The sequence below is a fragment of the Carlito syrichta genome, unplaced genomic scaffold (assembly GCF_000164805.1).
Source record: "Carlito syrichta isolate Samal-C Ts95f unplaced genomic scaffold, Tarsius_syrichta-2.0.1 Scaffold273907, whole genome shotgun sequence".
Classification (NCBI taxonomy): Eukaryota; Metazoa; Chordata; class Mammalia; order Primates; family Tarsiidae; genus Carlito; species Carlito syrichta.
Window position 1 is genome coordinate 96138 of NW_007218003.1, and position 26600 is coordinate 122737.

At 35.8% G+C, this 26600-nt stretch overlaps 1 protein-coding gene across 1 annotated transcript in view; it reads left to right on the forward strand.

The window, feature by feature from the left end:
• The first annotated feature begins 7758 nt into the window (after positions 1 to 7758).
• LOC103254239 (RAC-gamma serine/threonine-protein kinase) overlaps positions 7759 to 26600 on the forward strand; it is a 148246-nt gene continuing 129404 nt past the window's right edge. Inside the window, exon 1 of the mRNA XM_008052375.2 lies at positions 7759 to 7879. The gene's annotated coding sequence lies outside the window, so the exon portion shown is untranslated. The remainder of the gene's footprint in view (positions 7880 to 26600) is intronic.

The window sequence follows — 26600 nt, forward strand, 5'->3', positions numbered from 1 at the left end:
TAATAAAAACTAATGCTTGATATATGCCTGCTAATTTTCTTTCTTTCTTTTTTTCTTTTTGCAAAAAAAGAAAAGTTTATTTAAAAGTAAATTAGAGAGAAAGAAGGGAGAGAGAAGTTCACCTCCCCAAGGTGGGGGAGGGGGCCAAAGCCAGGAAGCGTGGTGACAGCCATAGCTCAAAGAGCACATGGCCACACCAGAGTCTAGCGAAGCAATGGCCGATGCCCACTAATTTTCTAAGTGCTCTTATGTTATATCCTTACAAAAACCCTTTAAGTGGGTACTATTATGGTTTCCATTTTTCAGATGAGGAAACTGAGGTGTACAGACATTAAGTTCATGCAGCTAATAAATGGTACAGTCAAGATTAGAACCCAACTGTGTGGCTTCAGAATCCTTGCTCTTAACCATTACGTTATTCTACCTAGAGAATTTGAATGATGAGGCAGAGTAGGAAAGAAACTGAAACCTAATTTGAAAAGTTTATTGACCTTGTATTGATCTCAACAGTTTATTGTACCTTTTATTGCACAACATAGCATTTGTTTGAAGTAAAGTTACTTTTGTTCTGAAAATGTGTCCATATGCCTTATCACAGTGGCAATATGGCCAGCTTCTTTTTTGCGTAAATATTAATGCCTGTCTCCCTTGGTGAATGATGAAGGTGGTAAAAGAGGTTTTTAAAAAGTTAATGTATACATTAAGTATAGATGTCATCTATTTTTTCCTCCGAGATGTACAAAGACAATAATACATGTTAAAAACTTGGATTATAATTACACATGGAAATAAAATGTTAAATACTCAATATTCTCAGGAAAGCTTATAGTTTTAGCTTTATGGTAAAGTAGTAATGTCTATTCCTGACATACAAGTGAGAATGCTTCTACCCTCTTCCTCATGGAATGGGGAAGCCTATGTTGTAAAAAGTATGCATGGCTTTTGGTAACTTAAAACGCTATATCACTTGTATCTATTAGAGAAATCAGAATTTCAGTTTGTTTGCTATATAACTCTTGGTAATTAGACTCTTATTTTCTTTGTATTTTTATCTTAGGTATGTAGCATATTTTTTAAATGGTGATTAAATGTGTCTAATTGAATAAATAATCATATTTTTATGGGATTTGGGAAAAACAGTACTAAAGTTTTATAGATTTCTTTTCTTTTTTTTTTTTTTTTTTGAGTTGGAGTCTCACTCTGTCACCCAGACTGGAGTGCAGTGGCACGCTCCTGGCACCGCAGCCTCAACCTGCTGGGCTCTGGTGATCCTTCCGCTTCAGCCTTCCAAGTAGCTGGAACTACAGGCGCGCGCTGCCACGCCTGGCTAATTTTTTTGATTATCGTAGAGATGAGGTCTCACCAAGTTGCCCAGGCAGGTCTCAAACCCGTAGACTCAGGCAATTCACTCACCTTGGCCTCCCAAGGCACGGGATTACAGGCTGAGCCACCGAGCCTGGCCTATAGATTTCTTTTCAATGGATTATGTCTGTATTTGTATAGCATCTCAGTGAATCTGCTTAATTGTGTTTTTAGTACAGTCCATGACAATCGAAGGTAGGCCTCCAATAGATGAGTATGTTTGCAGTATTCTCAGCCAGTACCTACTTCAACTCACATCTAAGTTTCTACCTCCCATGATGTTAGAATTAGGACCAGGTTCTGGAACACAACCTAATCTTAAAATAGAATCAAATATTCACCAACACAATTCATTTGTGAGGATACAAGACTGATTTTTTTTCCCCTCAAGAGAAATGGATCTTAATCCATTGCCCAGGCTGTAGTGTAGTGATATGATCATAGCTTACTGCAGCCTCGACCTCCTGGGCTCAAGCAATTCTCCTGGAGGCTGAATTATGTCTAAGGGTCTTTTCCATTTCCATGTCTGAACAAATCTAAATATTTCCTAGTTATTCTAGATGAAAGATCATTTGCACATTTTTAATCAATCACTATTTAGTCCATAGACATACATTCCTAGCTTCTACTTTGGCACTTTCTGTTGACTTCAGCTTTGAAAAACTCCATGTGATTCTCAGTGGAGTGTTACTGAATAGAGAAATAAAGTCTTTACGTATGGACTAATTTTAGATTGAAGAGTGTTGTATAAAAATTGCAGGCCAGATGCAATGAGATGGCCTCACCTATAATCCCAGCACTTTGGGAAGCCATGTGGAGGATTGCTTGAGCCCAGGAGTTCAAGACCAGCCTAGGCAACATAGTGAGACCTTGTCTCTACAAAAAAAAAAAGATAAAAAACAAAAATTACCCGGGCATGGTAGCATGTGCCTGTAGTCCCAACTATTCGGAAGACTGAGGCGGGAGGATCACTTGGGCCCAGGAATTCAAGGTTACAGTGAACTATGATAGTACCACTGCATTCTAGCTTGAGCCTGGACAACGGAGTAAGACCTGTTTCTTTAAAACCAGCCAGCCAGCCAGCCGGCCGGCCAACCAACCAAAACAGTTTCACATTAGGAAATAAGTACTGTTAACTTTGTTGGGGAACCCAGAGTTGAATACATATATATCATCTCCAGTAAACAGGATCCATTTGAATATCCTGTCAAAATTTTTTAGGTGGAAAATGATTATATATCTAAATTCATACCAGGTCCCATCTCAGGTAAAGACTAAGCCTAAAAGCTGAAATAAAATATTGTTTGTACTCAGTTGTGGAAATTCAGAAGGTTTTCTATGGCCAATATTTACTCAAAACTATTAAGATTGTTTGTTTTAACTAATAAAGGAAATAAACTATTAAGTGAAGTAAGAAGATTGGCAAAGGTTCAGAATCTGAAATATTGTAACTAAGTACAACTGTGAACTATATATAGTATTGAGTCTCTTCCAAACCTACAGTTCACAAATATGGTTCTCTACCAATTACAGGAGAGATGTAGAGGTTTCCCTTTGTATTCAGAGATATTAGCTATAAATCTGTACACCTCCTATGTCAAGAACTTAATAAATCAGTAGTATTTTTTGACTTTATAAGAAAGCCATTTGTTATAATGCTTAGAAACTACTCTAACAAATTGTAACAAAGTGTGTGACTTAAAAAAACAAATTTATTCTCTCATAGTTCTGGAAGCCAGAAGTTAGAAATCAAGGGATCAGCAGGATCACACTCCCTTGGAAGGCTCCTAGGGGAGAATCCATTTCTTGTCTCTTCTTGCTTCTGGTAGTTTTAGGTATTCCCTGGCTTTTGATACGTTATTCTAGTCTTTGCCTCTGTGATCATATTCTTCCTTCTTTTTCTCTGTGTTCAGTGTACTCTTATAAGGGCATTTGTAATTGGATTTAGGGCTCACCTAGATAATTCATTAGAAGCCCCTCTCAGAATCCTTACCTTAATCATTAATTGTGTATTTTGCTATATAAAGTAATATTTTTCTGCATAAAAGAATGCTTACAGGTTCCTGGGATTCGGGTGAAGACAGCGTTTGAGGGTCCATCCTTCTACTCATTACAGAAGCAAAATATCATAAGCCTTTTGCAAAATATATGTGTTTTGGTGTCAGTTATAGCATACTTCAAAATGAAGCCTTCAGCCAGAGTATGAGAAAGAAGTGGAAGCACGCATTAAGGTAGATAAAAAGTTGGGAAGAGATTGTATTGGAAATCTTCACCAGTTGAGACTGCAGTGCTTACGGAGTTTATCAGATTTTGGATGTATTGGTGGAAGATTTGGTACCCCATACATGCTGCTTTTTATTTTAATTTAAAAAAAAATTTTTTTTTGAGTCAGAGTCTCACTTTGTTACCCAGGCTGGAGTGCAGTAGCACTCTCACGGCCACTGCAGCCTCTACCTGCTGGGCTCAGGTGATCCTTCCACCTCAGCCTTCCAGGTAGCTGGAACCACAGGCATGCGCCACCATACCTGGCTAATTTTTGATTGTATTGTAGAGACGAGGTCTCGCCATGTTGCTCAGGCTGGTCTCGAACCCCTGAGTTCAGGCAGTCTTCTCACCTCTGCCTCCCAAAGTGCTGGTATTTCACGCTTGAGACACTGCGCCTGGCTGCTGCTGCTGCTGCTTCTTTTTTTAAATAAGACTTTTCATTATAACCAGGCTGTCTTTTAAATTAGTTGGAACCTGTAGGCCATAAATATAAAAGTACCATGCAATTTGGTTTTAATACATCAGGTATAAACTTAGGTACAGATTCTGTGTTTAAAATATAAGATCATTGTTGACTTTAAGCAATCTAAAAGGTTGGTGACGGGGTGAATACCTTTGTTCTGGGCACTTAGCCCCGTGAAAGCCAGGAGTTTCTGTCCACGTTTTTAGAATGTCCTGAGAACATGTGCCTTGTCTGAACTCTCACTGCCTCAACTACTAAACTAGTGACGAAAATGTTCAGTTCCTTTTCTGTGACCAGCTAGACAAGATCTAGTTGGGAATCCCCAGGGTGAAGGAACAATTCTGTCCTTACTTCGCCATTAACATACAAAATGTCCTGTCAAGGTGGCAGGAAAAGCTATAATTTTTTACACTTATTTGGGCTAGGAATCTTCTACTATTTCCATACTGGGTCTGTTTTTAGTTGTTGATTATTTATTTATTTATTTATTTATTTATTTATTTTAAAGCTGTGAGGATTAGGTATACAAGTGGACATCGTACGGGTAAAGGTTGGGCCTCTCTTTGGTCCCCACTTTGCCTGGTTTTGAATCAAGTACCCTTACTGATGTTGTGTACCCATCCCCATCCTTGAAGTATCCCGCTACTGCCAATGCCTTTCTTAGAGTATTATGGTAAATGTTCAGGGTCTGCTTATGAGTGATCATAAATGGCAACAAAGCTTGCTTTTTGTTTTATTCATGCCTTATGAGTTTGTGTCTTCTGTGAAACTCATTCCTTTATAAGTAAAACAACTTTTTAATTCCACTTTTGGAACTAGAAAAAGAATATTCAGTTAGGCCAACACAGCTTGCTATTGCATGAACTTTACTTCAGAATTTTAAGAACCTGTAAAAAGTTCTTTCAGGAAATATTTAGCACCCTTCTCCATATGTTTTAGGGGGCACCTGAAATCTGGTGTAATACTGAAATAAGCATTATTAAATTAGAGACCTTTTCCTTCCCCCTTCTCCACTATTGTATCCCCAGCATCTAGAACAAATTAATAAATGCACTCTAAGCATCTTTTTGGAAAGCTCATTCATATTATAGATGAAAAATGACAAGAAAACAGAGTGATCCAGGAGTCTTTGAAAGTTTGAGATCCACTTCTAACTTTCATAAATTTGGCTTTTTAAGTCATTAATGTTAGGGCCATATTTTTTCAGAAAACCAGAGTGGCAAGGAGCATCAGATTTTATTCCCCTTTGTCTCTTCAAGTTTTTTTTTCCTGCATTTGTGGGGAAGGTGTTTATATAAATATTCTCTGTTCATTTAATATGCTTGATCATCAATCAAGTGGTATGCACTAGATTGGGCATGTAAAGTATATCACTGCAAGGAAAAAACTGACAATATTTACTGGCGATGAAAATCGAGCTTTTAAGCAAAAATTTAATTTTGGAAAACATATCTGCCATCATGAGCGTGTTAGCTTCCCAGTGCTTTCTTTTCTCTTGAGACTGGCAGTGACAACGATTGTGATTGTATAATGAAATACATCAGCATTAGGAAGTTCAGCATAACTTGGTGAACGAGTGTTTTCCATATGATAAGTATATAATGTTACAAAGTCACATAGCGTATGAAAGATTCATTCATAGTGCAGTATGCATGAATAGATTTTCACATAATCGAGTACAGAAAGTTCATATATGATAACGTTTCAAACTCCACATTGCAGCTACCTTTCACACTATCCGTTGTTGAGTTATGGTATAGTAGTATCAAAGAAGGATATCCATAACTCTCTGAATATTTTTCCCTTTTTCAGCTATTTATCTGTTTGAGCTGGGACTTTTTCTTATATTTCAACCAAAATGACATACTGCAACAATTTGAAGGCAAGATTAGATGAGGGAATCCAGCTGTCTCTTCTATTAAACCAGACATTAAAGAGATTTGCAAAAATGTAGAGCAGTACTGCTTTTCTTTTTTTGTTTTAGAAAATAGTTATTTTTTATAAAATATGTAATTTATGTTACATATAATGAGTTTATTTTCTGTTTTTGTTTTGTGGAGACAGGGTCTCACCCTTTTGCCCAGGCTGGTCTCAAACTCCTGGGCTCAAGTGATTCCCCTGCCTCAGCCTCTGAAATTGCTGGAATTATAGGCATGAGCTACTGGGCCTGGCCTTTATTGTTATTTGTAAAGAAAGCAAATTTTAAAAAAATTTTCTTATTTTCTATTTCTAATACAGTAAAAACTATAGGTATGGTCTACATAAATAGTAATTTGTTGGGTTCTCAGTACTATTTAAGGGAGTAAAGAGATTCTGAGATAAGAGGTTTGAGAATTGCTGACTCACAGGAAAGATTCTACATCTGAAATATATGTTGGGATGAGATTGACTTTTATAGTAAGAGACTTGGACTTACAGTAAATGGTAAGGAGTCACAGAATATTATTTAGCAGAAAAGTGATCATATCAAAGTGGTACACATACACAAGATAAATCTAGGGTGATAGATACACTAGGGTGGAAGGGAGGAGTAAGTGGAATAGGAGAAAACAATCATGGAGCATTGATAGAAGGGCAGATGTAAGGTATTAAGTACCTAGTTGAGGGTAAGCTCCATCAGGGAGATCTGTGAAGGCAGTGCTGACCTACTTAGCTGCTGATAGGCTAAAGAGAGGGAGTAGTCAGATGTTAGGTTTCACCTTGGGTCAAGAGAAAGCTGATTGATAGGGAAAGTAGAACTGTTTTCAATTTTTTTATAGTTCTATTACTAAGCATTTGAGATTTATTAACAAGGTAGAACTATACAGTAGAGAACTGAAATGAAAAATGAGACCAGAGAGCGTTCCAGGTCTAGTAATGTCATGAAGCACTTCTGTTACTTAAAATTAAGAAGAGTTAACTTTTAGGCAAGGAAATGGCAATCTGGTTGCTAAAATCATGTATTTTAGAGGCTAGGCGATAGCTTATATCAAAGTCTAATAAAGTATACATCTATTGACTATTATGTGCTTGGCACTGTAGTATGTGTTCTTAACAGAAATTGTGTTTGTTATATGTGTGAGTTTGTGTATGGTTTAAGTTCTAATAACCCATATTCTTTCATTTTCTTGACTTATTTACAGCACTTGTACAAAAGGTTATTTTTCTGTTAAGAACAGTAAAATGTTTAAACAAGTAGTAGTAGAAATTTAATAATGAAAATAGCCTTTTTTTCTTCTTAAAAAATGACACAGTCAGTGGTACATAGACGAGATACATCTATTTCATATCCCTTTTAGGATAAGTGTTTTTCATTGAAATTCATTGATATTGTGTGTTAACCAAGGCTTTTTAAAAACAGCTGAAAATATGCTCTAACAACCATGTGATAAAATGAAAAACTGAACAAAATGTGTACTCAGATGAATGATTCTCTGAAGGAATAATGGTGTAAATGAATTATCAAAGTGTGAAATCATTAAAAACAAAGCATGTTTGGGTTTTTATTGAATCTTAATTGTAGGCTTATGTATTTTCCTTTGTAAGATAAGTTAAAAGAAAATTGCCTAAGTAAATTTTTGGAGGCCAGTGTTGTAGGACATATATTGTACCATAATTTATTTTTCACATAAAAGCTGCTGTTCATTTTTTTTCAGCATTAACATGTGTGCTTTCCTCATGTAGGAGAATATATAAAAAACTGGAGGCCAAGATATTTCCTTTTGAAGACAGATGGCTCATTCATAGGATATAAAGAGAAACCTCAAGATGTGGATTTACCTTATCCCCTCAACAACTTTTCAGTGGCAAGTAAGTTGATTATAATTGTCGATTCACCTTGTATTTATTTATTTGTATGATTTTATGTGTCAGACATCTTAGAATATATGAGAAGCCTGTGAAGAAGTTTGGGTTTATATTTAATAGCAGAAAATGTTTTAGCTTTGGTAGAATTTCAGTTCCTTAGGATAGGGATTATCGATTATATGTGGTCTTATACAATGTAATATCATTTAACATTTTTGTATTTAGAACTTAAATGTGATAGATACAATTTCCCCAAAATGTACCTCAAGTTTTTACTTATAAAATGAAAACAAAGATCTTTGAACTTGGTTGCTAGATTGGACTTGATTATAAATGTTGTAGTACTTAGTGCATTTCTAATCAGAGTTTCCTATAATAATTTTAGCTCTATTGATTGATTTTATGATGAGGAACAAGTGATTTACATTGGATATAATTTCCTATGGAGATTTTGTGTTTGTAGTTAAATTTTTCTTCCTTACAAATATGCTACAAAAATGCTTATAACTTATTTTGAAATTTTGTGTTTGCTTAAACATAGCACAAAACAACTTGAAAGATGACAATGATTATTATTTTTATGTTATGACCAGGCTCTTCAGACTGCTCAAATTCACTGATTAATCAATGAGAGGGTCTTTCTGTGTTAATTTAGATGTATAGCATTTTAAGTTATGTGAAGTTAAACTAGTGTAACAGCTAGTTAGCCTATATCATTGAGATAAAATCTTTAGCTAGACTACATCCTTGGTTTTGATTTTGGTTGTATGTTACCTATTGGCCACATTTGGAAAAGATGTGAGGCAAAATTGAAGCTAAAAAATGCAATTAAGTAACAATAAAACGTCAAGAAAATAAATGTCCCGAATATTTTTAAAATTTATTTTGTCATTGTAAGCATCCTGGTCCTTTTAACCCCTATTGTTTTGTTCAGCTTAACCCTTCTTAGTAGGTTAGAATGAATACTGTATTTATTTTTTTTTAAAGAAAAGATAAAACAATAAACCAGAGGGTTAAAGAATTTTTGAAGGCATTTGAATGGTAAGGATACTAATTAAAAAATCAAAGTCCTTTCTATTTATGTTAGTGGATTTTTATGTAGGGATTTTATTTTTTAAATGAGACCACTATAATAGGCACATATTAGTAAAGTAAAATATTTGTTTTCCTACTGAAATGCTCATTAGATAATAATGGATTTCTTCAGTAGAAAATTATTTTTTAAGTACTATTGTCAATTATTTTTTGTATTGACATATGAACATATTTTCATTTGAGAGATCTTTTGGTTGAACATTTGCTTTAAAGTGATAGAAATTAACTTTTAAAATATAAGTAGCAAATAGGATCATGCCCTTCCTTAAACCAGTGTAGTTCCTTAGTTTGTCCATTTTACTAGCAAGTGCTATTGGTTTGTCTGAAATAATTTATAAAAATACAGAATTCCTGTATCTGCTGATCAAAATGCAGCATTTTTTGACCTTATGAAATTTCACACCCCAACAAGTTTTAAAGACATACTGTATGTCACAGTCTGCCAACATCTGCTCCAACACTTGCACTGGCAGAGGCTGAAATAAATGCTGCACTCTTGGGGAGAGATCCTATTTAGTGACTGACAGTCAGCTTATTTGTTCATGAAATAAATATTATTTGACATCTGTAATTTTTACTTGAATAATTGAGTAGTTGTAGGTAGTTGATGCAGACTAACATGTAAAGTTGTTGCCCAGCTCCTTAGTTTTCAGAAGTATTATTAATATGGATCTTATAATAAATAAATTATTTTAAATTATTTTTGTTTTTGGAGAAAAAGTCCTACTCTGTCACCCAGGATGGAATGCAGTTGTGCGATCATCACTCACTGTGGTTCTAAACTCTTGGACTCAAGTGATCTTCCCGCCTCAACCTCCTGGGCTCAGGTGATCCTCCTGCCTTGGCCTCCCAGTAGCTAGGACTGCATGCCTGGCTAATTTTTTTTTTTCTCTTTTGTAGAGAGGAGGGTCTTGCTGTGTTGCCCACACTGTTCTTGAATTCTTGGCCTCAAGCGATCCACCAGCCTTGGCCCCCAAAGTGTGATATTACAGGTGTGAGCCACCACACCTGATGTAAATTGATTATTCTTAAAGCTTGACTTCTTAAAGTCTGTAAATAATAACCTGAGGATATGATGAAACTAGTGAAATGGGCAGTAGTTGAAGAACTGGTTCACATTTCTGCTTTGCCATAAGCTGTGAGTAATATGACTTTGGACAGGTTGTTCACTGAGACTCTCTGATCTTTATTTAATGTCTTCATCAGCACAGTAGAAACACTTGAATTCAGTGGATTTGTACAGCTCTTTTTGTCCCCAACATTCTGTGATTCTGTGAGGTGAACTTTGAGCAGGCTCTTGAAAAGTGAGTTAAAAGAATTAAAATAGAGACTATTCCAGGCCAAGGGTAACAAAAAATGTTTGTATGAGGCATTATAAGAGAAGAATTAGTTGGAGCAAGAGAGGATTACTTCACCAATAGTTTTACGTTTGCCCTAGCCCCATCAGTATATTTTTAAAGATTATGTTGCAAAATATTTTTGAGACATGTTGGGAAATGTTATGTATACCAATATCCCGATAGCTACATTTTGAATCCCCTATTTTTATAATAATTAAAAATGTTACCTTAAATTTAATCTCTGTGGGTCTTAATGAAATTTTACCAAAATAGGCTTTTTCTCCACATGAAAAAAAATACAGTATGAGAAATGTAAGAGACTTTAGAAGTGACTGACTTTTCTAGTTTCATTAAATTTTGAATTTTTTCCTTCTGATTTAAGTTTCTCAAAAAGATAGTCTTACACTTATTGTTTCTTTTTTTAATTTTAAAGATGGGTACAATTCAGGATTAGGTATACAAGTGGTCATCATATAGGTAAAGTTTGTGCCTCCCATTGGTCCCCACTTTGCCTCGTACCCATATTGATGTTGTGTCTCCCCCCCCCCCCACCGTCAGTATCCCACTACTGCCAGTCCCTTTCTTATAGTATTGTGGTAAATGTTCAGGATCCACTTTTGAGTAAGAACATGTGGTGCTGTGTTCTTTGTGTCTGTGATAGTTCACTGAGTAGATAGACTCTGAATTCAACCAAGTTGCCGCAAAGTTCATCTATTTGTTCTTCTTTATGGCTGTGTAATATTTCATTGTGTATATGTACCACATTTTTTTTTTTTTTGCCATTCCAGTTTCGATGAGCAGCATGGTTGATTCCATGTTTTTACAATTGTGAATAGTGCTGCAATAAACATGCCTGTGCAGGTATCTTTTTTGTAGAATCATTTGAGTTCCTCTGGGTATATTCCCAGTAGGGGGATTGCTGTGTCATATGGAAGGGCAATATTTAGTTCTTTTAGGAGTCGCCAAATTGTTTTCCAAAGAGGTTGCACTAGTTTGCATTCTCATCAGCAGTGTAGAAGGGTCCCTTTTTCTCTGCATCCTCGCCTGCATCTGTTGTTGTTTGTTTTATTAATGGTGGACATTCTTACTGGGGTTAGGTGGTATCTCAGTGTGGTTTTGATTTGCATTTCTCTGATGATTAGTGAGGCTGAGCACTTTTCATGTATCTGTTGGTTGTCCATATCTCTTCTTTTGAGAAGTGTCTATCCAGAATCTACAGGGAACATGCCGAAAGGAGAAAAACAAACAGCCCCACTAAAAAGTGGGTATAGGATATACTTATTGTTTCTACTGCTTAACCCACTTCAATCTAGCTTCCTTATTTACTTTTTTTTTTTTTTTTTTTTTTTTGAGTGGAAGTCTCACTCTGTCACCCAGACTGGAGTGCAGTGGCCGCTTCCGGCCACCGCAGCCTCGACCTGCTGGGCTCTGGCGATCCTTCCGCCTCAGCCTTCCAAGTAGCCGGAATTACAGGCATGCGCTACCACGCCCGGCTGATTTTTTGATTTATTGTAGAGATGAGGTCTCGCTGCCCAGGTGGGTCTCGAACCCGCGGGCTCAGGCAATCCACTCACCTCAGCCTCCCAAAGGCGCGGGATTACAGGCTGAGCCACCGAGCCCGGCCCTTATTTACTTGATTGGAACTAATTTTAATAAATTCTCCAGGGTCCACTTAATTACTAATTAGGAGAAAATAAATACCTTTTCTTCCCATCTTTGGTTCATGTCTAAGGCGCCTATAATAAAAAGAAGATTAACAAGAGAAAAACATACAAATGCATTTAATATAAATTTTATATGATACTGAAGCCTTTGGAAATGAAGATCCAAAGAAACACGTAAACTTGTATGTTTTTATGCTTAGTTTTCATGAAGAGATGGATAGTTGTGGGGAAGTACACTTGGACAAAGGGGATGCAATGTAATGATGATAAACTAGGGAGAGCTTAGCAAGGCCTGTTCAGATTCTCCTCTGTTTCTCTGTGTCTTCAGGGATAAGTTTGATTCTTTCCTCTGGGTATAGGATGGGCACCTTGCAAATGAGGATCTTATGACCTGCTTCAAGGGAAGGTAAAGAAATTCTGACTAGGTTTTATGACCTGCCTCAAGGATGAAGGGCAAGAGGAAGGTGAGAGTGACCTTCTGCTTCTGCTCTTTTCTCAAATGCCAGGATGCCATATTTTGGGAGCATGTCTTGAACCCGATCATTAAGTCTAGGAAACATTTTTCAGTTCTTATTTTTCCTAGATTTACATGTCGGCTGCATTTTATACTGTTGATCACCATCTCCTTTGGGTGACCTCTCCCATTGTGTTCTGGATACTTCTCTCTCATAGTTGTTTTTTCCTTTGCCTAGTGCATAATTGTGGTACTTAACAGGCGTCTAGTTGAGGACTGTTTGCACTTTGTACTCTTATTGGGTGGTCACATTTTTCAGGATTCAGTTATGACCTATATGCAGCTTACTTCCTCACTTATGACTCTTCAGCCAGGCCTCTCCTGCACATTAGGTTACTGTATTCAGTTGACTACTGGACTTCTCTACCTAGATATTTATTGGACTCCATATGTCCTAGGCTGAACTCAAGCTAATTTTGTCTTTTTTTTCCTTTGTATTCAGTTTCTCAGTTCTGTCTCTACCTGAGAAGAAACCTGGATTCATTCCAGACCTTTTTTTTCCTTTACATCTTCACCCCAACTCCCAATCCATTTATAGTCCTGCTGATTATGTTTATTTCTTGAACCTGTAGTCATCCTGGAATGAGCCCTCACCATCTCTGCTATAGATTCTTAACTAGATTCTCTGTCTCTGATTTGTGCAATTCATATTCTTCATGTGACAAAGTACTAACTATGCCATTCTCTTGTAAGAGCCCTGCTTTGGATCATCATTTCCTGCTGGATAAAGTATAACTTCCTTAATATATCATACACGGATCTCTTCATTCTGGCCTCTACTTCCAACTCTTGCCTCATCTCTCTTCTGCTCTGCACTTTTGCATCAGCAGTGCTGAACTGTTGATATTTCCCTATGCAATGGACGTTGCTTTGTACTCTGAACCTTTGTTTATGCTGTTTCCTCTGATTGGGAATACCCTTTGTACCTAGATAATTTTCTTCCATCTAAGACTTAATTCGGATTTGGATTTCCATCTACATTTCTTGCTAAATTATTCTTCTCTGCACTTCCTAAAGCCCTTGTCTTTTGTTGTCAACTCATTGTTTCATGGTTATCTTGTTTATGTCCCATTCACTGATCTGTGAGTTATTTTAGGGGAAAGAGCTTACTCTTATTCATCTTACATCTCCTAGTGCTTATATTTTATGATTTAATTATTTTTGAGCAAATGTCTAGAAACATCTAGTAGAGATTTCTCCTGTTTTAGATGTGAAAAATGAAGACTTTAGACGTTCAGTGATGTTAAAGGTTGCCTTACTGGGTAGTGGTAGTCAACTATCAAGATTAAAACTCAAGTGTCTCCACTACCGTTTAAATCAGGCATGTCCAACCCACAACCTGTGGGCCACAAGCAACCCAGGACAGCTAGTAATCTTTTAACATCATGTGTTTTTTTGTGTTTATTTTCTGTTACCCCAAGTGTAGTTCCATTTTTGAAGTGCATAGTCGGCCTTATTCATACATTACTCTTTGGCATCACATACATTTGTGAGCAGCTTTTGTTAATTATGAAGCACATGAAGAGCAAAATCCAAACAAACATTTCTGACAAGCACCTTGAGAACTCACTAAGAATTGCAATCACGTCCATTGAACCAGACATTGATAGATTAGTTTTACAGAAATAAGCTCAAATTTCTCACTAGCTTTTTATTGTCCTCGTTTTTCTAAACTTTATAGCAAAAATATAAAAAAAGTTTTATATTTATATACTAACTATATTATATTACTTATGTGAGGCCCAAGACAATTCCTCTTTATTTGATGTGACCCAGGGAAGCCAAAAGGTTGGACACCCCTGATTTAAATGTTATTCCTCTCCCCACCCCCCCTACTGTGACTTTTTTTCCTTAGATTTGGTGTGATGACACCTGATTTGGGGCCCCAGTTCCAACACTTAGATTGCCGCACCAGAGGTTGCATGCATGATGGAAACTTTACAGGCCCTATAGAATATGGATAATAATATTTGACCTTCATCCTTTTTTTGGTGGATCAAATAGGAACTATATGTGAAGGTGCCTTCTAAGCATAGTGTTGTAAAAGATTACTAGTGCCATAGAGATAGAGGTAAGTAAAAGTAAGGTTTTTTTCAAGCAATGTACATTCATGATCAGAATTACGGTTTGTTTGATGTATTTCTAATGAATGTAAGTTGAGGTCATCTGTGCATAGGAAACACACATTTTGACTGAAAAATAATTTAGTATACATACGTTGTCACAAGGCTGAATTTAAAGGTACTTTTAGAAAAAATAGTTTGTCTATTCAGTATTCATGATCTGTAACATTTTGGCAATTATCACCTTCTCTCAAATTTCCTAGTTTACTTAATTCCAACATGGAAATAATTCCTCTATGGAGTACTTGAACATTTTCCTGTATGCCTTGGACTCATACTATTTCTAATAAGTTCCTCCTTACTCTCTGTGTAAGGGACAGGTGCCAGCCTGTGTCCTAAGAAGCTCCTCGAAGATTTTACCTTATTCTTTGCTACTCTGTCACTATCCTTTTCTTCTCTGAAACCTTTCTTTAGTCTCGTCTATAAAAAAAATAGATCAGTCTGCATTTATTAGCACAATTTAAAAAAATGAAATGTTCACTCTCTAACCTAATTGTCTCTTTTCAAAAGAAAGTAAGGAAATTGTGGAGCTTAAACCACCAAAAAACATCTTTACTTCATCCTAGCTAATCAGGAGACTGGGATAGCAGGATTACTTAAGGCCAGTAATTCAAGACCAGCCTGAGCAACACAGTAAGATCTCATTCCTTCAAAAAAAATTTATTTTTGAATAAATATTAGACTCGAGATTTTAAATATGTAGAAAAATCAGTTGATTCCTATTGATGCTTCCACTGAATATACATGGGAATAGAGGAAAAATTATGACTTCATTCTTAGTCTTACATAACAGATAATAATAACCCTATACATCTAGAAAAACCACAAATGATATATACTATATAAATATACTTGGATGAGAGATCAGAATAATTCACTTTCGAAGGGTTGATTAATCATTATACCTATACTAGATAGTAAAAGGAATAAATTAGACAATTTTTAATGTAAGAATTTGTCATTGATGAGAGATCAGAATAATTCACTTTCGAAGGGTTGATTAATCATTATACCTATACTAGATAGTAAAAGGAGTAAATTAGACAATTTTTAATGTAAGAATTTGTCATTGACTCTGGAAGACATTCATATAGAACATACAGCAATGGGATTAATTGCCAAGATGATTTTTTAGGAAATAATGCTGTAGAAGTTGAGAGAAGGTAGAAGTTTGCTAGGGTGAACTAAGAATTTATTCATGAGATTAGGACAACATGAACTCTAAAGGATAGGATTTGATTGTTTGGAAGGAGGAGGACACTCTCAATGAGGTTAACAATGTAAGCAAACAAATGAGATCAGGAATTAAGGAATAACTTGTATTGTGAATAGTATAGGATGAAAAGAGAATTTATTTTGGAGGCAAAAAAAACTCAGATTAGTTAGTTTGTAATCAGATGGTGGGCAGTCTTGAATACCAGTATGATGTTTTTCAGCAAAAGCAGTTGAAAGATTTTGAGTTTGGGTTTCCAAATCATCATTCACTTTGAAAAAAGAACCTATCTGCTTACAGTGTGCAGTGGAAGGGATATATCCTTAAAAAAACAGACCATGCATCAGTCAGCAAGGTATTGTTTCACCACTACCATCCTAGCTCAGTTCTTTATCAGTTCCCGCTGGGATGATTTTAAGTCTCCTGATCACTCTCTTGCCTTCAAATAGTCTCTGTTCTGAAATATTTGGAAACAGTGCATAGGACAGATGCATCTTCATTTAAGTTTCTTTGCAAATACTATCTCCTGTCTCAGGAAAATCTCAGGTGTTCTCTATTTTTCACAAGGAGAAGCTGAATTGTTATTTTTTGATGCTGATATATCTACAATTAAACACTTGCCAGGATCATAACTATGCTTATACCCTATATCTTTTCAATATTGCTCCCCCCCCCATTGCTCCTTAATGTTTCTAACATTTTGTTTTTGACGTAAATTGCTATATTCTGTTAGGTTTAATTGCATACAAAATTTCTAATCTTGTTTTGGTTCTGAATAATGTTTATACCGTTTAATGTACTTGATTATTTGAAGATTTGGTGCTTTCTTGTTTTTTTTCCTTAATTTGCTTTCATTTTATTTATTGATACATATTAGATGTACACATTTTCAGAGTACATGCAATGATTTGATACATTCATGTAATGAGGGAATTAGGATATCTGTCACCTAAACATTTATCTTTTCTTTTCTTTTCTTTCTTTCTTTTTTTTGAGTTGGAGTCTCACTCTGTCACCCAGACTGAGTGCAGTGGCCGCTCCCGGCCACCACAGCTTCAACCTGCTGGGCTCCAGCGATCCTTCCGCCTCAGCCTTCCGAGTAGCTGGAACTACAGGCATGCGCTACCACGCCTGGCTAATTTTTTTATTTATTGTAGAGATGAGGTCTCGCCAAGTTGTCCAGGTGGGTCTCGAACCCACGGACTCAGGCAGTCCACTCACCTCGGCCTCCCAAAGTGGGGGATTACAGGCTGAGCCACCAAGCCCAGCCATTTATCTTTTCTTTATGCTGTCAGATTTTTAGGCAAATATAAAGTTATATCTGATAATAAGTGTATATCACTGTAAGGAATAGATCTCTTATTTAAAATTCATCATAAAATGAATTACTGTAAATTTAATCAAATTTTACTTCTAGGCTTCCTTAGCATAGGTGATGGTGTGTTATGTTCATATATTTGCAAAACTTAACTCATAAACTAAGGTTAGAATTGAAAATGGAGAAAGCCTTTGTAAGATATTTTAAAAGGAAACAGTTAGAGAATTACAGTGTAACTATGCCATATTTAGTCTGTATTTCCTCCCTCACATTCTAATTCAAATCATACTCCAAAGCTGAGGAAGGCAGATTGCTTGAACCAAGGAGATCAAGACCAGCCTGGGCAACATAGTAAAATCTCATCTCTACAAAAAATAAAAACATTAGCTAGACTTGGTGACATACACCTGTAGTCCCAGCTACTTGGGAGGCTGAGGTAGAAGGATCGTCTGAGACAAGGAGGTCGAGGCTGCTATGAGCTGTGATTGTCATGATCATGCCACTGAACTCCAAGTCTTGACTCAAGAAAAACAAATGAACAAAAAACAAACCGCACTCTAATTTGACGAGAAAAAATATTCTACTCTTCCTTACTTTCCCCCTCTATATTACACAATAAATGTGCAAAAAAAATGTAATCCCATTTTAATGGAAATGACTATGACAGTTTAGAGTCTCAAATCTAGCTCTCCCAGCAGTAAAGGCAACCCTCTGCATCTCTGAAGGTTTTCATCAGTTTTATGTTGTTTACAACCATAAAATTACATGTGTGTCATTTGAGTGTCCTATTGAACATTCTCACTATTTTAATACTTCCTTCTTTATAACACTACTGAAGGGGAAAAATAAGGAAATACAGAGGGAAACCACCCTTTCTTTGAGTGTTACTATGTACCAAGCCCTTTCACATATGTTATCTCATTTAATCTTCACAGCAACATTGTGAGGTAAGTATTACATTCCCCATTTTAACGCAACTCAGAGAGGTTTGTGACTTGCTTTAGGTCACTTATCTGGCGAATGGCAGAGCCAGAATATGAACTCATGTCTTAACAAAATACTAACATAGAATCCTGTATTCATTTCATTATTCCACAGACATATGATATAGCTCTTGACTTTAAAGAATTTATTGTCTAGTAGCAAAACTCTGCCACAACTACCTTATAGTTGGCATTTTGAGATTTTTAAAAATTATTAATTTTGTATTATAGAGCCGGCATCTTGCTATGTTGCCCAGGCTGGTCTCGAATGCCTGACCTCAAGCAATTCTCTCACTTTGGCCTCTGTAAGTGCTAGGATTACAGGAATGAATACCACACTTAGACATATTTTGAGATGCTTTATGGCTAAATTCTGAAGTAGATTTTGCATTTAATATGTGCAGTTAGAGTTTAGGAAAAAGAGGTATCGTTAAAGACGGGATTATCTGTTAAGGCAATGAAAAAGAAAAAAACAGAAAAAAGACTGGATCATCAAGAAAAGCTTCCTTAGAAATGAGATTATTCAAATAAATAGTAAGACTTCAAAAGACAAAGTACATTTCAGGTAATAAGATTAAACATTAATTTGAAAAATTGTTTCTTCTGAGAAATATTGGCTGAATTTTTGTTGAATTAAATGGATCTGAAGTCCTCAGAAACAAATGAAAGCTTCAGATGGTATGTCATCCTTATTTCTGTATAGAGTGAAAATATCAAATGAGGAAAAAGAATAAGCGATAGGAATAAATATGGCACTTGAAATCCTTAGCAGTATGCCCTAATCATACCAGATACTTTATTTGCTCAGAGTTACAGTTAGGCACTAGACATCTATTTGTTGGCTTACCTGGTGTTTTATATGCAGTTTCTGTAGTAACATTGTTTGCTGTTCATCTTCTCTTCTAGTAGAATATACAATAATTTTACTGACATAAATAAACACTTCATGTTAAAATTCCATCTTAAGAGCAAATATTTATTTATTTATTGCTTAAAAGGTTTTCAACTATAATTTTTAGCTTGGAAAAGAGTACATTTTCTCTTTATCAGTTTACTTTTTAATTACCTCCTTTTATGTAGGACAGGAGTGGGATGATGTAGATAGCAAGTTGAGGGTGGGTTGGGAATCACCATCTACAGCTTGTGTATAATAACTATGATGGATTTACTCTGGTTTTTGTTCACACGAAATTAGTTATTAATAGGTCAATATATCTCAATTTTTCAGGTTAAAAACTCACTGAGTGTAATATCACCTAACACTAGTCAGCCTTCAATGCTAAGCTAGGAATCTTTGTATTGTTGTTTTTTCTCACTACTGATCCTAGCATTTTTCTCTGTGACACCCGAAGAGTAAAAATATTTATTTTTGCATGCCTTTCTGAAGGCACCCATTTATCCCCATTAAATCTATACATCATTTTTGGTTCAGTTAAATGTGGATAACATTCCTGATTTATTTGTTGGATATTTATCTTTAGTATGTCACTTTTTTCTTTTTTTTTTTGAGTTGGAGTCTCACTCTGTCGCCCAGACTGGAGTGCAGTGGCCGCTCCCGGCCACCGCAGCCTCGACCTGCTGGGCTCCGGCGATCCTTCCGCCTCAGCCTTCCGAGTAGCCGGAATCACTGGCACGCGCTACCACGCCTGGCTAATTTTTTGATTTATTGTAGAGATGAGGTCTCGCTGCCCAGGCGGAGTATGCCACTTTTTAACTTAAATTTTTAGTTCCTAGAAAGTATAGTGTGTAATCTTTGAAATTGTAATTAGAAAAATGATTACATTTCCAGGTGCTTTAATCCGTTTATAATTAATATAGTGGGATTAGGAAGGGAATTAGGATTTAAGGAAGTAAATGGAGAGAATTGACATTTTTAAAGAGCTCACTATGTGCTAGGTGCTTTATTTTACGTAATCACATTGTTATCACAGGAGTAACTTGAAATAAATATTACTTTAACCAAAAAAACTAGATAATGAAGTTGAGACCTAGAAAGATTCAAAACCTTTCCCAGAGTCTTAAAACAAGTAAATGGCAGAACTGTAATTTGAACCTTGGTCTGACACCTGTCTTGAATACATTTAATTATATACATAGAGATGACTCTACAAGAAACGTTTAGTTCCATCCACAGAAATTTTGTGGTATGTGAAGTGTTAGCATGGTGGGTTAATAGTGGACTCTCATTGCTGTCAAGAAGTGTATTTATGTAACAGTGATACTTTTTTTGTGCTAGAGCAGAGGGACAAATACATATAGCTTACTATTTGATAGAAATTTATTATGTAATATCAAGCTGGTCACTTAGCCATTCTGGGACTCAGAATTTTGTCATCTGTAGAGTGAGGGAGCTAGAATGAAGGATCTCTAAAATCCTTTCTTCTAAATTCAATGATTTACCTACCGGCAGGAGATAATTTTTTGAAATACTTGAATGTACTGAGAAGTAATAATAATAAATAACCACTTGTTGAGTACCTGTGTGTTACCATGTATATTGTTAATCCTGCTAACATCCTTGTAGGATAAATCTCACTATTTTATAGCTGGGGAAACTAGGCTTATGGAATTTCCCAGTGGCAAGGCATCTCTTACGTGGTGCAGCTGGGAGATAAACCCACGGCTTCCAGGTTTCAAGGCCAGTGCTTTTTCTTTTTAACTAAAGCATCTCTGACTGCAGTAGGGCCTTGAAGTGAGAGCTTTTCTAGTGTGGGCAGTTTGGAAGATAAGGGCTTTCCATGTATCTAGAATAGTTGGCTTGTCAGTATGATGGGTCAAATATTGTCATTCTTAACTAGTATGTGAAGATGTATTTCAGAACTTTTAGACACTTCTATTTAGGGAAACTGAAGCTTAATACAGAGGATTCAGTAGTATGTAAAGGTGTAGCATTTCTCTTCTCATGATGTCATAGGGGAGACATTTTGCAGAGGCAAAATCACCTGGATATTTGCTGTAAATTATACAATCATTGTATTTTAATCAAATTTGACTTGAAGGGCATATGTTTCATAGCTTCCGCTAAGTTGTTATATGACAAATGACTGCCTTTCTACCCCCCCATATCTTTAGCTTAATTTAAAAGCATTTATTATATTTTGAGTAAAGTTAAGTGAGGCCTAAGGCCACAGTGAGGGGAAGGACCTTTAAGCCTTGGAATGTAGGAAAGATATTGAGGCATTTTTTGGGGGTTGGAAATAATACATAATCAGGCAGATGCTAATGAAAAAATGAAATGCAGGAGAAGAGAAAAGAGACTAGGGTGCCTGTTTGGAAGTTTTATAGAGGAGAGTACATTGCCCCTTTATTACAATAGTGTTTCTGCACTATAATAAGGTCTTTCATTGCAAGTTCAGCTTTTTTCATTCATTTGTTTTGTGCTCTGCTTCCTCTGTTACTAATTGTCAGCACAATAGTCTTCCAACTATGAAGTCTCAGTGTCCTTTTGGACCAATTTGTCAATTGTCTTTCTCCCTCACCCCCCAACCCATGCACTCAGAATCTATTACTATGGTTGCATTTTTAGACATTTTTTATGTTTTAAAATGGCACTGCTTTTGAAACCTGCCAGAATAGTTCATGATAATTGAATCATCCAACCAGCAACAGTTATTGCTTCCAAAAGCACATTGATCTGTCTCTATAGGGTATTCTTACATGGTAATTAAAAATAAATATATAATATTCTATAGCATTATTTCATCTGCATTGTTTCCTTTGAACTTAACAAGAGTTGTGTGGAAATAAAACATTCTGTTTAAATATTTTTCTTAAAACTGTATTACATACATGTTTAATATTACCTCATTAATTCTCTGATATTTCTGTGACTTAAGCTACATCTCTATTAATTTTCTGGTAATGGCTTTTCATTTTTATAGATAGATAATTATACCATGCCTAAGGAATCAGCAAAGTTGTCTTAGACAGACCATGTTTTGAAATCCAGGCAACTTTAGTTTCATGTTAGGTTTTTAACATTTTGACCAATGAATTTTAGATGCACTCTCAGCCTTGTTTCAGGAATCTGATATTGACAGAAAGACATTATTCAAATGTAATTTCTATAAAGAAATACTGAAGCATTGTAATAATATTTAATAGCTTATCTATCACTTAGACCTTTCCCTGTCTTATAATCATATTATCAGTGTTCACTGGTACTTTTAAATATAGTATTATCAATTATGTAGCAATTATTTTTAATGCATGAATACTAAGTAACAAGATTTGTCAGTTTCCTCTGAGGAAACCATATTTCAATACTGTAATACTGTATGTGTCACCTATTTCTGTCAACGTATTTGGATGAAACCAGAAGTACCATTGACCCTTAAAAATGTGGGGGTTAGGGATACCAAACTCTCCTCCACTTTCCCCATGTGCAGTCAAAAATTTGTGTACAACTTTTGACTCCCCCAAAACTTAACTACTAATAGTCTGCTGTTGACTGGAATCCTTACTGTAATGTAAATAGTTAACACATATCTTGTATATTACATGTATTAGACAATGTATTCTTAACAATAATGTAAGCTGCAGAAAAGAAATGTCATTAAGAAAAGCACAGGGAAGATAAATTATATTTATTATTCATCAAGTAGAAGTGGATCATCATCAACGTCTTCATACTTGTCATCTTCACATTGAGTAGACTGAGAAGAAGGAGTATGAGAAGGGGTTGGTCTTGCTTTCTTACGGTGGCAGAGGTGGAGCAGGTGGAAGGGGAAGTAGGAGAGGCAGGCACACTTTGTGTAACTTTTACTGAAAAATACCCACGTATATGTGGACCTGTACAGTTTAAACCTGTGTTGTTCAAGGATCAAGTGTATATAAAGCTTATATCAAGAAATAAAACTTTACTTCATCTCTTATAAATAGCCAATATTCCTAAAACAGTGTGTGATATAAAAAGAGGAGCTTAAGAATTTAGAACTAGGAAACCTGGATCTGAAACTCCAGTTTTGCCACATTAATGTCTTGATGACTTTGAATAAGTGACTTAAACATCTAATAGTAGCTTTCTTCTTTAAAAATTTGTGAGCTGGAAATGAAAATATTTTAAAAATTTATTAGAACATTAAATGAGAAAAAAGATGTATGAAATCTTAATGTTGTGAAGCAGCTGATAAAATGCTAAAATAATTAGTAGTTATTTAAAACAGTAGATTTTGAGAAGAATATAATGGCAAGTAAAATTTCCCTACTGACCTAAATTGGCAGAGATGAGATTTTTTTTCCTCCTCCTATTCTTCTAGGGATGAATGAATGAGCTGATTATTCTACAGAGGCTCTTCATTTACCTTGCTATTTATCAGTGAAGTCAGATTTTAAAACGAATTTTTTTCTTAGTTTTCTTCTAGCGGAGATTCGGAGACTTCGTTATGGATGTGGTTCAAGCTTTTTACAACCAGACTGCCTCATTTAGAGTCAGAGTTCTTGAATGGAAGGAAAAAGCAATCTATGCCTTCTCCCTAAACTTTAAGGAGGGCAAAGAGCCCTTTCCCAAGAGCTCAGATTCTGACGATGCCTATTTGCCCATCGTCCCATACGATTTTGACGAAATTATGTGGCTTGCTTATAATCTTCCAGAATTCGTTGTTTATTTGGACAATTTTGTGCTTTACTCTGGATGAGTAGGCCTGCCTTGTAGTTTTCTTCAAGCGTGAAATTTTTTTTTTATTCTATAAATCTAATTTTTTCTGCTACTGCTCCTGTGGGAAGGAGCGATACCTCTTAAGTATTAGAGCTGTTGCTCTCTAATCAAGAATTTGATTAGTGGCTTGACATGGTGTTTCATGCCTGTAATTCTTAGTACCTGAGGCTGAGGTGAGAGGATTGCTTGAAGCCAGCAGTTTGAGACAGACCTGGGAAATATAGTGAAATTTCCCATCTGTTACCAAAAAAAAAAATTATAACCTGTAGTCCTGCCAGTTGGGAGGCTGAGGTGGGATTATTGCTTGAGCTCAAGAGTTTGAGACTATAGTGAACTGTAGGAGTTACTCTACTACATTCTAGCCTGGGGAATTCCTGGGGAATAGAGTGAGATCCTGTCTCCAAAAAAAGTGGTTAGGGTTTAAATATGTATATTTTCAAATTGCTGTTATTAGGATTTATTTAAAAATATATATGCGTAAAACATGTATTTTTGGATATCTATTACTAATGTTCTTAAAGGTAGTCTAAATGGGACAGTTTAGGTTTTAAAGAAATTTGTAACTCAGGTTTTATGTAGAAAGATGACAAAGTATTTTTTTAAAACGGTGTGAACCTTAAAATATTGAGGTTATTTTATGAGAAAATGAGAATAAGTTGTGAGAAATTATATTGTGTCCGAAATGTTTCCTGAAGCTTTTCTTAAAATTCAGTCTGTGTGTGCCAAGGTATTCCAGATGTCCGAAACTCACAATATAGTTAAGGAGATTCACACAAACAATCAAATCACAGCATATGATAAAACACCAACATATGGGAGACAGATATTAAGCATAGTAGATCTTCTGGGGTAGAGCGTATTGATTGGAATAGTTAGAGAAGGCCTAGAATGACTGGAATCTAGGAAAAAGGAAGGAGAGTGTTTCAGTTGAGGCAAACAGTATGAGTTAAATCCCAAAGTTAATAATCCTCAGGGAATATTTACAGGATAGTGAAGAGACGTTTATCAGCAGGAAGTACTCATAGTTTAGTGCTGAGGAAAAAAATTTTAGTCTTTTGTTTTAAAGAAGGTGGCTTCCTTATGAATGACTTTGAAAATCAGGCTAAGAAATTTGAATATTGTCCTGCTGAGAGGATAATATTTTTTAGGAGAATGAGATAATGGAATAAGAATAGGAGTAAAACTAATCTGACTAGTAGTATATCAAACAACTTAGAGAGGGGGAATGCTGGAGAATGGATACCATTTGGGAGGCCATTTCATTGATGGAAGTTTTGATGATAAATTCCCAGGCTGAGTGTCAGCAGTGAAAAGAAGGGATGGTTGCAAGAGACAGAATGAAGGAACTGTTAACATGAATGTTGTTGGCTTAGCCATGAGAGTTGAAAGAGAGTGATGCATCAAATATAACTAAGCTTTTCTTGGGTGATAAGGAAAATGATACAGAAATAAAATGAATAGTAAAACTGTACTGGTATAGTAATTTTCAACTTAGAAGACAAAACCAAAAAACAAAACCTTTTTGTATATGCCATTCAGGATTAGGTATCGAGAATGAGGTGCTAACAACAGGGCCTAAGAGAGAAACTGATTTTGCCATATGGAAATGGAGCTTGATAAGGAGGACTGGGACTGGAGAAGCAGATTTGAGTGTTACCACAACCAGGTGAGGCTGGGTATAGGGATTTGTGCCTGTAATCCAAGCACTTTGGGGAGCAAAGGCAAGGGGATCATTTGAGCCCAGGAGTTTGAGACTAGTCTGGGCAACATAACAAGACCTTATCATTACAAAAAATTAAAAACTTAGCCAGATGTGGTGGTGAGTACCTGTAGTCACAGCTACTTGAGAGGCTGACTTAGGGGGATTGCTTGAGCCCAGAAGTTAGAGGTTGTGATGAGCCATAATCATGCCACTATACTGCCCAGTCTGGGCAACAGAGTGAGACCCTGACTCAAAAAACAAATATCAGGTAATGATTGACATGAAGCCATTAGAAAGCCTCCCTATAATTAAATCGAAAGTCCTTATCAACTCATTGATGATCCTTACAAGGTCATCTCCTACCATTTCTCTAACTTACTTTACTCTAGTCACAACTGGCTCCTTGCATTTTTCAAACATGTCTGTGGACTTCCTTGAGCTGTGGTTCTTTACACTTACTGTTCCTTCCACCAAGATCATTCTTCCCACAGATAACTGCATTAGCTTCTCGTGTTAGTAAGAGACACCCTTTTAACTGTGCTTTCTAAAATATTATCACCTCCCCATCACTTTAACTCATCTTGCTGAATTATTTTTCATGGTACTTATAAGCAACTTCTATGTTATAAATTAATCATTTTACTTGTTTATGTCTTGACCACTTATCCATTTTTTACATGAAGCTTATATTCATTAAAATATGTGTTTTGTTATTATTATTTAAGGATTTATTCCCATATGGCAAAATGGGCGTCTTTTTTGTGGCCCTGTTATTACCTTATTCTCAACAATATACAAGAGTTTTTTTGTTTTATCTTCCAAGCTGAAAGTTAGTATACAAGTACAATTTCTCTGTTCATTTTATTTCTGTATCATTTTTCTATATTTATTTTTATTTATTAAAATATACGGTTCTTTTTTCGTTTTCTTTTTTTATTATTTTAAAGATGTGGGGAGCAATTCAGGATTAGGTATGTAAGTGATCATCACACAGGTGAAGTTTGGGCCTCCCTTTGGTTCCCACTTTGCCTGGTTTGAGATCAGGTACCCATATTGAAGTTATGTGCCCCTCCTTCCTACCCTAGCAGTGTCCCTCTACTGCCAATCCCTATCTTA